At 30.8% G+C, this 13,626-nt stretch overlaps 2 long non-coding RNA genes across 2 annotated transcripts; both read left to right on the forward strand.

The window, feature by feature from the left end:
* Window positions 1-8,446: 8,446 nt before the first annotated feature.
* On the forward strand, window positions 8,447-11,023 carry LOC108846913 (uncharacterized). Its single transcript, XR_008943599.1, has 6 exons — window positions 8,447-8,953; window positions 9,114-9,195; window positions 9,274-9,330; window positions 9,495-9,558; window positions 9,871-10,537; window positions 10,621-11,023. It is a non-coding gene; the product is annotated as an uncharacterized LOC108846913 (long non-coding RNA).
* A 381-nt stretch (window positions 11,024-11,404) lies between these two features.
* Window positions 11,405-12,979, forward strand: LOC108816622 (uncharacterized). The gene is made up of 4 exons (XR_008943597.1): window positions 11,405-12,100; window positions 12,189-12,312; window positions 12,437-12,548; window positions 12,637-12,979. It is a non-coding gene; the product is annotated as an uncharacterized LOC108816622 (long non-coding RNA).
* Window positions 12,980-13,626: the final 647 nt, after the last annotated feature.

The raw sequence follows: 13,626 nt of genomic DNA on the forward strand, positions 1-13,626 counted from the left end.
TCCAATAGTATATCAATACAGTACTGTAGGATAAAATTCTAATACGTCAATGATTATACAACGAGTATGCAAGAGAAGAGTTGAGCTAGGACAGAAAAGTCTTCAGGTAAGTTTTTTCACTTAAGGTTTCCTTCCTGATTTAATTCTCCGTTTTGAATCCAAATATGAGGCTAGGTTTTCCTAATTATAGTCCATTCTAGAACCCAGGTTTTGTCTAGAAGACCCGAAAATTCAACACGACCCATAAAATGTCTTTATCTTGTTCCACACGGCAAATTTGAGTTGTGGTTTTGATTATTATTATAATGAAAAGCATATATGACACTGTGATCCGATTAATAGTCATTGTCGTGGTTTATGTTGATTTGTCATGTTTGATTGGAATATTCGTGGTAGCATGATTTGGTGGTTACTTAAGTAAATGAAAAATAACATATTGTATAGTATTGTTAATTGAAAGTAAAAATATTAGTACTACAATGAGATTTTGTGATGATGGTCGTGAATGATATTGATTGTTGTGATGAATATGTCAATAAGACAGAAAAATAGATCTATGCTTGTCAAACTCTGATTATAAACTCTGATTGTTTTATGTAGCCCTGTGTGGACAACCAGTGATTAATAGGCAAGTTCACTACTGAACGATATGCTAAAATAAATCGATCAATATAGGTTATTGTTTGGAGCTGCGGTATTTACTATGACAGGAACATAACGCAGTCACTAATCACGAACAATTAACCAAAGTACTGCATTTCTGGAACTGTTTTATAAGAAAGTGCAAGTACAGTTTTGGATTGGTAAAGAAAAAATGCTATTTAGCTGCTATAGTGATTTCACATGGACATGGTTAGGCCTAGGCGTTCAGGTCTCCGGGTCAGGTTCGGGTCGGTTTCTTTCGGGTCCAGATTCTTTCGGGTCCTAAACATTTGGACCCAACAGGTACTTCTAAATTTTCGGGTCGGTTCTTGATCGGGTCCGAGTTGATTTGGGTCTATAATTAAAATACTTGTAAAATACCCATAATTTTTCATGTCTAGATCGGGCTTCGAGTATTTAAGATCTAAAAAGACAAAAATACACAAATTTAATCAAATTTAGTCAAAATATGTCATATATATCTAAAATCTTTCAAAATAACTTAAAATAAACTATTAAAACTAAAAAAAAATTTGAATTCTAAATTTTACATTTAAAGCTTTATATTACTTGAAAATGTTACAAAAATAATAACAAAGATTGTTAATAAAAAAAAATATTTCAACTAAATCATAAAATAAAATATAGATAATAGAACATAACAAAACCTAGTTTTGGATATTAATGTTTTTAAATCGGGTATGAATCAGTTCTTGTCGGGTCGGGTCTATTCGGATCGATTCTTTTCGGGTCTGGGTCTATTCGGGTCGGTTCTTTTCAGGTTCAGGTCTATTCGGGTAGAAAATTTTGGACCCAACAGGTACTTATAAATTTTTGGGTCGGTTCCGGCTCGGATATTTCGGATCGGTTCCGGATCGGATCTTCGGGTCCAAGTTAAAATGCCCAAGCCTAGACATGGTCTTCTATGTGGTACATTTTTTTATAACTGTGGAGGTCCTAAATGTTTTATATTCCAAAAGACTAGTATTACAAGATTTTGCATCCAAATAAACATGGACTAAATCTTTTTAAAGGACGGTTAGATCGTCAATGCTACTTGAACCCACAACAGAAATTTCAGCTAGAACTTGTTTACTATTAGACCAAGACAATTTGGTTCTTGTATGTGATACGTTGATATTTATGGTTTTATAAACTTTAAAAATTACAAATATATAAAATAACAAGAAAAAATGATATGTAAAAATAATGGAAATTCTTAAAGAAGGTCTCATTGTCATTTTTTATAAAAGTTTAGCTACTACAATATATTTACAAACATTTCAGTAAAGGTATTATATGTTTCCACGTTTAAGATAAATAGTTTTGTATGCAGTTTTGGTTGGAGTATATTCTTTTCAAATCATATATGTTAGTTTATATTTTAATATTAGTTACTTAATTTTAACTAGTTTTTTAAAAAACTAGATCATACTGGTCAGTCGAACCAGTCTAACTATGACTTGTTCCTTTATTTTTTTCTTTTATAGTTTGTGTTAAAAAATTGTAGAGCAGAACCTCCAACTTGGTAGTTCTGAATCTATATGGACAACGAACGACGATTGCTTCCTTTCACTGCGTGCTAGTTTGTCCGCCTTTATATTCTGCGTCTTTGGTATATGAATGAGAACCTCTATAAATTAATAATCTCTACAAATTAATAAATTTTGTCCTCCCAACATGGATTGGTTCAAAATTTGAAAAAAAAATCGATAAAATCATAAGATAATATATGGTCTCCTTAAAATTATAAATTAACAATTTATATGTATACATATTTTATATAAGTAACATCTATTATTATATTGTTTGTTTTATATTCACAATGACATTATCTTTATATTTTCTTACACTTAATATATTTTTGATGATATTTAGTAATATTATATCTAAAACCACATTAAATTTCTATGCAATGTCACCATATATTAAAATAAAATAACTATAAATGTCCAATTTCAAAATAATTTTTATACACTAAAACCAAATATTTTTCTTATCTTAGAATAAATATATCTTAAAATAAAAAAACTAAATAAATATTTTTTTTGCAAATTAATATCTCTATAAATTAATGAAACTTTAAAGTCCCAACATTATTAGTTTATAGAAGTTCTACAGTATTTGAACTAAATACAAATTTGGCTAAAAAGGTTAAGTTCGCCGAAACTAGTGACCTTATTTTTTATGCAAAAAATCAGAATTATGTAAATTATAAATTAAAAAATGTATCACATTGTCTTATATATTTATCTATTAAAATACGAAAATATTTTTACCAGATAAAAAAATATGTTGTACAGCTTATTCTATCAACACCAGACTTATCCCACATAATACATGAACCGCAATTGAATTGTACTGCATTTTTAATTCTCCAGTGTTTATATACTGAAATTGCGGATATCATTCGGACCTATCATGTGTCCAAGAAATCATAACAAAACAACATTCTAGCTATCATTTAGGCTTGAACATTTTACCCGGATCCAAAAAATTTGAACAGTAACCGATCTAAAAGTATCCGAGCTGAAACCAAACCAAATATTTATAAGCACCTAGTTGGATCCAAATTTTTAGCCGAAAGAATAGACCCGGCATGACCAAAAACCATAAATATCTAAGAGAAATTATGTGTATTCTAGTTTATATATTTTAGTTTATGATTTATTTTAATATTTTTTGGGTTAAAACCTTTATTATTATTTTTTAAAAAAAATTCCAAGTAATATAAAACTTCAAATTCTTAAAAAAATATTATTATTTAATAATAGTTTATTTTTATTATTTTACAATATTTTAGATAATATGATTCATTTCTGAATCGATCTGGTTCACTATGGACCCGAAAAATTACAAATATTGTGAAAAAAGTTTGATATATTCTTACTGGGAAAAATAATCTCGTATTTTATTCTCTTTTTATTTTTATTTATTTTAATACAGCATTTATTAAAATACTAAAAACCGTAATACTTATTTATTCACAAATTGTACTATCCATTCTTTAAACCTAATTCATGTTTCGTTTATCACAATTCTAAAACTCATGCATCTCTTTTCTTCTTCTTTTCATTCTTTCTTTTTCTCTCAACTATTTTTATTTTTACAGTTTTTTCTTTGATTATTCATTTTCGATTTTTTTCATCTTTCTGATCTATTTTATTTTTTTTCAAAATTTAGTCATAACTATTTTTTTATTTTTCTTTGATTTCTTATTCTGTTTTTGATTAACTGCCAAATTCATTTTTTTCTTATTTGATTTATTCTTCCTTATGCTTCCGTTATATTCAGCTACACGAATACATGAAAATACCAAAATAAGAAAAAAAAACTTAGAAAATAAATGTCTACCAAACTGTACAATCGTTTCAGTATAGTTTGATAAAACTTTAAAATTTGGTAAAGCTAAATTCTACTTTTAACAAACTGTACTTCGACAATGGATATAGTATAATTCGCATCTAATTTTACCAAGTTATATTATTACTGAAGTACAACTTGATAAAACTAGAATATATTCTATCAGGTTCAGGTTGTGTCATTGTCGATGTCAAGCTTGATATAACTAATGTTCTAGTTATACTAAATTATATGAGATAATTGGCTTCTATACTAACATGACCATAATTGGTGATTTACCATGACAGTGGCAAAAATAGTCTCTATTCTAATTTTACCCTTACAGTCTATAACGTAACTCATGTGTACGTCTGTAAAGTGTCAGTTTATGGGCCAGCGAAACATCACTTTATCCAGCAAACTAAACCAATTAATTATACTCTTCTATTCTTCCTGAAAAAAAAAACAAAATGTTAAGCAAGTAAATCAAGTCAGTAATTTGATTTTATATCAAATAAAAATATAATATTTAAGTCTTCACTATTAAAACTGTTAAAATAATAATAATAAAGTTTAACGTGTTACATTGACAGATAGCTAATAATCAATTATCACATCTAAATATAATTTATGTTCTGATGAAAAATAACATGAGAATTAAAAGTTAACATATATGTTACAGTGTAAAACAAATTATTATATCTATGCTAATATGTATATTCATTATATGTGTTATGTGAGAAATAGCAGTTAATACATATGTTAACAGCTACTCTATTTTTTTGAACAATATATCAATTACTAACAGCCTACAATAACGATTATTGCATGTTAACTTTGTTGTTGTATTCGTTAATTTAAATTTAGTAACTAACTTATCTATTATAGGATAAAAATATATTTGATTAATAACTAATACTGAATTTTAAAATTTTTTATTATGTTATTGATTGGTTTAACGCGCTACAAATAACTTTTAACTCGATAATCAAATAAATATTTTAACAGATAATATATAGTGTCAACATTTTTTACCTTTATCACGTTCCTATAGATTTATGGTAATACATGTGTTCTAATTATGATTCACAAAAAACTCAAAAATTAAAAAAAAATTACTAGCCTTCACTATCAATAGAATCACTGTCATTAATGGTTTTATCTAGATTTGGTGGTAAATCATCTTTGGATTTCACCGGAGTTTAATGAAATTGACATCCAAAATTTTGTGTATTATGGAAAAATAAAAAATCATTGAAGATATTGAGAAAAAGAAAAAGAGAAAAAAAAAAAGAGCATGGCGGAAGAAAATTAATTGAGCGAGAGAGAGAGAGAGAGAGAGGGAGAGAGAGAGAGAGAGAGAGAGAGAGAGAGAGAGAGAGAGAGAGAGAGAGAGAGAGAGAGAGAGAGAGAGAGAGAGAGAGAGAGAGAGAGAGAGAGAGAGAGAGAAGAGAGAGAGAGAGAGAGAGAGAGAGAGAGAGAGAGAGAGAGAGAGAGAGAGAGTAATTAAGGTAAAAACTAATAAAATACTCTACTGATTATTTAAATTAATTAATTGTTCTTTCCAATATTTAGACACACTTCATGAAGTCAACAAAAGTTTAATTACCTTCTTTAATCCAATATGACTTCTTCACACAATTCCTTATAGCACTATAAAAACAATGACTACACTAATAGAAAACCATGCATTATTCTAAAAAATGATGGATCAAAAGGAAAAAATAAAAGAAGAAAAATTGAAAGACAAAAAAGACTTTTTACCAGATGTGAGAAGGATCAACCAAACACACTTGATTCAGAAACTGGATTTAAACAAGTCACCTAATGAAGAAGAAGAGCTTCACCCCATCAACGAAATTGACGAAACAGTACGAGCTATCTTAAAAATTAATTTTTCTAAAGCTTTTTAGCTTTGATATTTCTCATTTCTGTCTCTGTACTTTTCCTTTATGGATCTATTATGGTTGTTGGTTTAAGTGTAAGAGAAGGAAGACAATAAATTTTATCAAAATAAACTAAGTTTAAATAAAGAGATTAAATAAATAAAATAAAATATTTTCTGAACTTATGTTTCCACTTTTTATATTTTTATGTTATCTATATAAGTTTTCTAGAGCATACGTCTCTGCGTTTGTCACATGCTATTGATTAGTCAAGTAATCAAAATTGCAGAAAAGGTCATTAACGCCGCGAGAAATATATGTCCACACACCAAATTCATACAAAATACTCCTCTTGAAATACAACATGAGAGGAATATAGAAATACAAAGTTCAAATTCAACTCATCTACTCTGGAGAATCTAATACACTCAGCACGTTTGGACCAACTCAATATCACAATTTAGTTGCACAGGAAGAAGATCATTCCTTTCCAAAACAGCCTTCCTCATATGTGGTATCTTGTATTTGTGCATGCCTCCAACTTTCATAATCTCTATCATACATGATTGAAGAGCAAGTAAAATATGGTTTACCTTTTCGGTACAGTATTGGTCGAAAGCCTTTTCCACCGCAGCAACAAGATCTTCTAATGTTTTTCGGCATTCTTTATGCTGGAGTGATTGAATGGCATTGAAAATCCAAGATCTAGTATGTTTAGATTAGGCGAGTTTGGTGCTTGACACATTAACTGAATATCATAACCATCTCTTGATGCAGCTTCTTGAAAATCTTTGTCCCCACATTCAACATGTGTCCTTGCATTGTCTTTCTTAATAAAAATGGGTCTTCTTTCGATCCTCCATTGGCCACTTTTCATGAATTGCCGGGATAACTTTGTCAATCAAACATGCTTTTATGTCTTCTCTCTTGACAGATGTTAAAGCTTTAAGCTCCAAAGTTCCAGCATCTCTATTCTCACTCTTCCTTCTAGCTGCTTGCATAGTAACAAATGGAAAAATTCCAATTTTTCCAGAAAACAATTCTTCACCTTCTTCATCAAATCTTGGACGAGCCATAGGAGCTAAAAACATCACCTTTCCAATATAATTTTTTCTTTGACATGTACGCAACGGCTCTTCTTCAGTCGGAAGCAGATAATACTTCTCCGCCTTCTTTGTCATATAAAACAATTTTTCATCAATATACACAATATTGTATATTATCAACAAATTTGGGCTCAGACGATAAAGTATTTCTATCCAACATAGATAATACAAAATCGTATTCTACCTTTTTTGTTGTCTTCATTTACAAAAGGCTTGATGCTGTTGGTATGTCGTCGAATAAACCCTTCTTTCTGACGCCTGAATAATGTTGTAAGACTCACATTCATAGCCATGGACAGCGACCTCAAGGTTGTTCGTTTGTGTAACGGAACATCAGTGGTTCGAGTTGGCTCCAAAGTTATTCTTTTGCGACCACAATTGCCAGATTTTCGGTTGGAAACATCAACTCTTCCACTACTAGCTGTTACTTTGTCTCTTTTCCAAATCCTTTGCACTGTTAATACAGGCACTGAAAATTGCTGTTAATACTTTTTGCCAATAAAGCACAAAAAATCTCTCGACTCTCATCATTCGAAAGGTACTTACTGGTTTGCTTTGGATATGCTTGATTTTGAAATGAATCTCCATGATCTGTATGAAAAACAAACCCAACAATATTAGAAAAAAAACACAATCACGAGAGTAAAAAGTGGTACAAGAATATACAATTTGTCACTTTAATAATCTTAAATAAATTATTAACAAAATAAAATTGTGATAGATAATAGTGGATAGAGAAAAATCTAAACTGATAAAAATTAAACTATTTAATTTTTTATCTACAAATGAGAACACCAGAACGTGGAGTTCATGTGCACAGAACAAATCTTATTCACTTGTTAGTGACACAAAAAAGTGGAAACAATTCTGTACTAAGAGTTTTAATCAAGAATAGGAAAAAATACCTGGAACCCATGAAAACTCTTCATCGTCGTCGTTGAAACTTTCTTCTCTAGGTGGAGATGCATTTAAATCAAACATAACTCCTCTTTCATTATTTTGTGCTAACAAATTCAAATCAAAATTGGTATCCATGAAAAAGTATAAAAATCATCTTTTGTTCTGAAACTGGTATAAATAAAAAAACTGTCTCAAAAACATTTCAATTTGGCTCCATTATTTCTTTTTGAAATTTTAACATCATGCATGTAAAATTTGGCTCCAATTTAAAAAGATGTCTGTGTGACTCTTTGTTTTCAGTCTAGGAATAGCTTACTCTTTTCTCTTAATCAAGTATCTTAATATATAAAGTAGACTTTCATGGCTTCTCCTGCGTCCACGTCAGCACGGAGGAAGGGGCATTTTTCGCCACCTGTCACCTCAAAAATTTTCACTATCGAGAAATTTTACAATTTAAATGGGCTGTCATATGATTAAGTAGGTGGGCTATTGGTTTCATTCTGAAAAGGCCCTGTTCAGCTTAGGTTTTGTTACATTTTCACATCAGGAGTTGGAGAGTCGGCCGTGGTTCTTCACATTTCACCGTAATCGGCCGTTGTCTTTGTAACGTCTTCATTTATAGAGTTATCCAAGCATTAAGGTCTTCTTCACCAATCCGCTCACTCTCTCGAACTGATTATCAACATAAACCAGAAACGTATGGTCTTCAGCTCGGGAACTCCAACGAACTGATGCATTTCACGAAAAGGAATTGCAGCATATAGATATTTCATTTCGCTTCAAAACATAGTAATCCATCAGGTTTCGCGTACTGAACTGAAGACTGGACGTACTCCTTATCCTGTTGTCACAAGGCTTCTTCGTTTTTGGGAACCACGTAGTCTCAAGAAATGTGGTGATCTTATGCGTCCACATGCCACTCCTTGATGAGAAGGTCATTGCATTTTGTTATTTTCTCCTAAACTTTATATATTCAAAATATTACTGGATCGTTGTCATCTTCTCAGTCGACGCTCATTCAAGGTTCAATCAATGTCGACCAATTGATCACTTTCAGACATCTACCATCTACTTAAGGTGGTTGGTAAATTCACTTTGATTTTATCAATAATCTCGCTTAGTTTCTTCAATAATAGCTACTGTTGCTTTGTTTAGTGAAACTTGATAATCATACTTATCTTGGTCGGAATTGATGATCATTTTGACATTAACTCCTTTGATTAATGGTTTGATTTAGTTAACGTCTAGGGTGATTAATCTTCACCAAGGATATGGATTCATTGAGCTCTGAACTTTGAAGCAAAGAAAATGATGACTAGGTAAATCAGGCTCCTTCTCTTCTTTGAAAAAGTTTTAGACTTCTTTTGTTTGCTCAAATGGTAACGTCTTTTCTGCAGGCAATTAAGGTTCTTAACATGATTAAGCTCCATGGGAAGTCTATATGTGCTAACCGGGTATCGTCTTTGTTTCCGGAGCATCCGTTATTAAGCATTCTATCTTTTTTTTTAATAGGAAATTCTCACAGAACTATAACTCTTTCAGATGGCTCTTATGAGTTTTGAGTTGCCCCTCTTAGGAATTTGCTAACATTTTGTTTTTTGGATTGAAAATGTATTAGGCGTCTCAAGATAAGAAGAGCTTGGATGTTGGTGCTAACCTTTTTCATTGGAAACCTTGACCGTGTAAGTATATCTCTTGGTGGTAATTTTACTCTAAAATCTTGGTACGTCAACTACAATAGCTGATCAGGTTCGGTTTTTAGAGTATATGGATAAAAAGACTTTGTATGATACGTTCAGCGTATTGGGTGGGATGGCTTCTAATCCTCAAGTAGAATCTTTATGAAACAAATTCGTTTGTGGTAATTCAATTTATTTTTAGCTTCTTTTGTGGTTATCACTTCTAAAAACCTGGCTACCAGAAAATCCCAAACTCTCCATATGTTTCACATAAATAGCTGCTATATCAACTAATCCTATGAATGTATATTGCAGGGAATGGCCGGACAATGTCTCAGTAATTGTCAAATAACAGTCTCTTTAGCTTACAAGAAATACACCAAAGGCGAGCACCAACAAGTCATTAATCTTATGTGCAACCTCTACAATGTTTAAATGCACTGGTCTTCCAAAACCAAACCCGAATGTTCACAATGTCTACATATACTTCTATGGTGTCTTAACTGTGTATTGCTCACAATTCATTGTTTACATGAATTATAACTATTTAAGTTATATACACCATAATTAAAAATTCTGATTTTGTCTTACTTGAATGATGTAACGAAAGAGAAGATGAGAGATTTAATGAAACAAATTTGGGATGTAAGGTCAAGATCCAAGCAATTAAAGGAGAAGATCACTTCATTGTGGTTAGAGAACATTACGGAAGCTTTATTAGGACAGCTACATAAAAGCAAAACAAGAGTTTTCATCTGACAAGCTTTATTTGGCTGGAAAGCAAAGCAAGAACAAAGGAACAAGAAAATATGAGAGCAGAAGAAGTTGCACACGTCAAGACAGAAGATGAGAAGAGTTGTAGAAAGCAAGAAAGAAAGAACATCAAGAGAGAGACCAAATAAAAGGAAGGACTATAAAACCAAAACAGAACAAGGAGAATGGAACCACTTCACGTTCTAAACTGAAGAAGAGACTCACAAAGGTAAAATAAACTATTCCTTGGACGGCTCAGACAACAAGAAATAACTTGATGATTTTTTTGTTTTTGTATATTTGTCTTGTCAGATTCACAAGAAGAAAACAAGTCTTGGTAAAATCGCTTTTAGAAAAGGATATGGTGGTCCAGTTGCAGCTAAGCTACTTGGAACTAATAGGAAAGAGAGAAAAAGAAAAGATATTTCACTTGCTTATCTGAGCCAAGCTGCCAATAACCAACGAGGAAATGGTTTTCCATCAAGATAATTTGGTATTTTTACCCTGAAATCAATGAATCTCCCTATACATTAAAAGAGAAGTCACTTTAGTGATTTCTGCTTACGTGGCGATCATACAAGACACTCTCGGATTAATTCTTATAATCTTATTGGTCGGTATTTTTTTAATTTCTTTTTGAATTATTTTTTTCTATCGGCCAAACCTTGTCAAAAACACATACCATGTAATTAATATATTTATATACGTTCTTAACTAATCGATATATATTTCAAAGGTACTATTATGGTAACTTAATAATGACATATTTAAGTGACAAGGCGAATATATTAGAGTATTGGTAATTTAAAAAAAAAGCATAATATGTTTAGAGTATTGGTAATTTTTAAAAATTTAAAAAGTCTCAGAAACTATAATTTATGAGAAAAGAAATTAGAAAAAACCATAATATGTTATTATTAACCAATCACGAGATCATAATTATTATAGTAAAAAAATTGTTATTGAAATCTAATCAAATCATAATATGTGTAAAAAATGAAACATAATAATTATTATAATTCCGGACATGAAAATCATTGTAAGTCATAATGAAATGAAATTATGTTAAAAAATGAAATCATGCTAATTATTAATATCCTCCTATATATTAAAAGAGAAGTACATTGGACACGTGGCGCTCACACAGCTCTTCTGACGAAAATTCTCGCGATTCTATTGGTCGGATTTTTCTATTTTTTCTTTTTGATTTATTTTTCTACTCGAGCTTTAAATTTGGAAAGTCACATTAATTGTTAATCGCACTAATCATTTCTTGCGCAAGAATCGTAATAAATGTCGACCATTAATCATAGCTTGCAGAACAATTTTAATAAATGTCGACTAATCATTAAATGTCTTAATGGGAAATATGTTTTATATCTAATTAGGAAACTAATTATTATCAACATACCTTATTTATATTGATTACTTGCGCAAGTCTCGCATCATATAATATGCATATTCGTTTTTAATTTTACAAATTTATTATGTTTCCTTTAATCAAACGTCATTTAATTTACATACCTTATTATAACCAATTACTTGCGCAAGTCTCGCAAGTAATATTATTTGCGTCGTTAATATTCTTCACCATCAAAGGACTATATATAGAGTACAAAGTGGCGATGAAGCAACATAACCATTCTTCTATTTTTATATATACATATTTTATCGGAGCTGACTTTTCTTTTGGTTTATATGCAGATACCCTATTCTAACGATTTCACCACGATGCAGCGAAGAATATGACACAAAAGCTGATGTTTTCTCCTTTGCTTTGATCGTTCAAGAGGTAAGTTAAAACCTTTTTTTTTCCTTATGGTTTTTGCTGTTTCTTTGTTCATGTTGTTGATTCCTTTTGAATGTTGGAACTTTTTTAGATGATAGAAGGACGAATGCCATTTGCTGAAAAGGAAGACAGTGAAGCTTCAGAAGCTTATGCCAGCAAAGAGCGGCCACTGTTCAAAGCTCCATCAAATTGCTTTACCCTCATGGACTTAAAACGTTAGTCTTACTCTTTCTCTTCACCATTAAACAAAAAAGAAGGGACAGTTTTGCATCGTTGATTGGTTTAAGTTCATGTCATTAACCGGTTAGGTTCGGTCTATTTTTTTTTTGTATCCCATAGGTTGATAGAAGAATGCTGGCAAAATAAACCAGCCAAGCGACCTACTTTCAGAGAGATCATTAAACGGCTCGAGTCTATTCTTCATCATATGGGTCACAAACGACAATGGGGGGTACTACTGAGTTTGTCCTTTTGTTATTTAGGTTTCTAGATTATGTTTACCTCTTAACCTGTTTCTTCTTTCACATGTTTAATATCAGATGAGGCCGTTGACTTGCTTTCAGAATTTCGAGCACAAGAAGAAACATAACTGGGATATGAGCAGCCATGACGGCTCATCATCCGGTTCAAATTTGTGATTCTTTAACCGGTTCAGAAATGATTTTTTTTTTCTATTCCCTCCGGTTTAGTTTGGTCTTCCCCCTAAAGAACCGAATCTTATTTTGTCATTTTGTTCTTCACTGATGAAAGTCCGTGTGGTCAAAATCTGGCATTTTATCTATTTATAAAATTTGTTGTAAGATATATGATTTTAACCTCAAGATATATTTGCTGTTGTAATCTAAAATTTCTGCAAAATGTATGATTCCACCTCATTATTATATGGGTCCTTAATTTCGAAATGAAATAAATATGAAATTGTTAGATTTTCATGTGCTATTATTGATTAACTTGAAACTTTAAGTAACTTCAATATTAGTTTGGTGCTTCCTTTTTTGTGCAACAATTTTTGTTTCTGCTGTAGTAGGTATTTTTCTGTTGTTTGCTAAGACACAAGGCAATTGAGATAATACCACTGGTTCTTAACATAAAATCTTATGATAGTGTGACTGACTTTTATATCAAAACTTACTCTAGAATTTGAACTTTATATAATTACATGAAATTTCATGTCTATCACAAAAGAAAATACGCATAAAAATTATGAAAATGCACATATAATTTATACACATTTCTAAGAGGGTCCCTACATATCAAACCTCCTGTCGTAATTTATACACATATACTTCTTATTGGTTGATTTTTAGAATTTCTTTTTTAATTTATTTTTATCATCTACAACCTAATATGAAAACCTAATATGAAAGTAACACTAATTACTAACCTCATAAATTCTTACTTGCGCAAGAATATTAATAAATACGTGTATTAATAAGTTTCCTTATTACAAATATAGTAAACTATTCATTCTTGATATCATATTTATTACATTGCGCAACCAATTTAACGATTTGTATTTAATTAGGAAC

This window comes from Raphanus sativus, chromosome 3, assembly GCF_000801105.2.
Source record: "Raphanus sativus cultivar WK10039 chromosome 3, ASM80110v3, whole genome shotgun sequence".
NCBI classification, from domain to species: domain Eukaryota; kingdom Viridiplantae; phylum Streptophyta; class Magnoliopsida; order Brassicales; family Brassicaceae; genus Raphanus; species Raphanus sativus.